We start from the raw sequence: 2,161 nt of genomic DNA on the forward strand, positions 1-2,161 counted from the left end.
TTTTTGTGGGTCTATTTCTTTTTTTTTTAATTAGATGATTTCTTTATTTACATTTAAAATGTTATCTCCTTTCCTGGTTTCCCTTCGAAAACCCCCTATGCTCCCCCTCCCGCTTGCTCACCAACCCACCCACTCCCACTTCCTGGTCCTGGCATTCCCCTACACTGGAGCATCGAGCCTTCAGAACAGGACCAAGGGCCTCTCCTCCCATTGGTGACTGACTAAGCCATCCTCTGCTATATATGCTGCTGGAGCCATGGGTCCCTCCATGTGTACTCTTTGGTTGGTGGTTTAGTCCCTGGGAGCTTTGAAGGTACTGGTTGGTTCATATTGCTCTTCCTCCTATAGGGGCTATAAACCCCTTCAGCTCCTTGGGTTCTTTCTCTAGCTCCTCTATTGAGCACCCTGTGTTCAGTCCAATGGTTAGCTGGTAGCATCCACCTCTGTATTTGTCAGGCACTGGCAGAGCCTCTCAGGAGACAGCTACATCAGGCTTCTGTGAGCAAGCACTTGCTGGCATCCACAATAGGATCTGGGTTTGGTGACTGTATATGGAAAGGATCCTCCATTGGGGCAGTCTCTGGATGGCCTTTCCTTCAGTCTCTGCTCCATAGTTCATCTCTGTATCTCCTCCCATGGGTATTTTGTTCCCCCTTCTAAGAAGGACCGAAGTATCCACACTTTGGTCTTCCTTCTTCTTGAGCTTCATGTGGTCTGTGAATTGTATCATGGGTATTCTGAGCTTTTGGGCTAATATCTACTTATCAGTGAGTGCATACCATGTATGTTATTTTGTGATTGGGTTACCTCACTCAGGATGATATTTTCTAGTTTCATCCATTTGCCTAAGAATTTCATAAATTCATTGTTTTTAATAGCTCCATTATGTAAATGTACCACATTTTCTGTATCCATTCCTCTGTTGAGGGACATCTGGGTTGTTTCCAGCTCCTGGCTATTATAAATAAGGCTGCTATGAACATAGTGGAGCATGTGTTCTTATTACATGTTGGAACATCTTCTGGGTATATGCCCAGGAGTGGTGTTGCTGGGTCCTCAGGTAGTACTATGTACAATTTTCTGAGGAACTGCTAAACTTATTTCCAGAGTGGTTGTACCAGCTTGCAATCCCACCAGCAATGAAGGATTGTTCCTCTTCCTCTACATGCTTATCAGGATCTGCTGTCACCTAAGTTTTTGATCTTAGCCATTCTGACTGGTGTGAGGTGAAATCTCAGGGTTGTTTTGATTTGCGTTTCCCTGATGACTAAGGATGTTGAACATTTCTTTAGGTGCATCTCAGCCTTTTGGTATTTGTCAGTTGAGAATTCTTTGTTTATCTCTGTATCTCATTTTTTAATAGGGTTATTTGTTCATCTGGAGTCTAACTTCTTGAGGTCTTTGTATATATTAGCCCTCTATCAGATATAGGATTGGTAAAGATATTTTCCCAATTTGTTGGTTCCTATTGACAGTGTCCTTTGCCTTTCAGAAGCTTGTCAATTCTTGATCTCAGAGCATAAGTTATTGGTGTTCTGTTCAGGAAAATTTCCCCTGTGCCTATGTGCTTGAGGCTCTTCCCCATTTTCTTTTCTATTAGTTTCAGTGTATCTGGTTTGTTGTGGAGGTCCCTGCTCCACTTGAACTTGAGGTTTGTACAAGTAAATAAGAATGGATCAATTTGCATTCTTCTACATGCTAACCGCCAGTTGAGCTGGCACCATTTGTTGAAAATGCTCTTTTTTCCACTGGGTGGTTTTAGCTCCTTTGTCAAAGATCAAATGACCATAGGTGTGTGAGTTCATTTCTGGGTCTTCAATTCTAGTCCATGGATCTACCTGCCTGTCAATGCACCAGTACCATGCAGTTTTTAAAAAAAAGATTTATTTATTTATTATATGTAAGTACACTGTAGCTGTCTTCAGACACCCCAGGAGAGGGCATCAGATCTCACTACGGATGGTTGTGAGCCACCCACCATGTGGCTGCTGGATCCTGAACTCAGGACCTTCAGAAGAACAATCAGTGCTCTTAACTGCTGAGCCATCTCTCCAGCCCTACCATGCAGTTTTTTTATCACGATTGGTCTGTAGTACAGTGTAAGGTCTGGGATGGTGATTCCACTGAAGTCCTTTTATTGTTGAGAATAGTTTTTGCTATC

This window comes from Mastomys coucha, unplaced genomic scaffold (assembly GCF_008632895.1).
Source record: "Mastomys coucha isolate ucsf_1 unplaced genomic scaffold, UCSF_Mcou_1 pScaffold21, whole genome shotgun sequence".
NCBI classification, from domain to species: domain Eukaryota; kingdom Metazoa; phylum Chordata; class Mammalia; order Rodentia; family Muridae; genus Mastomys; species Mastomys coucha.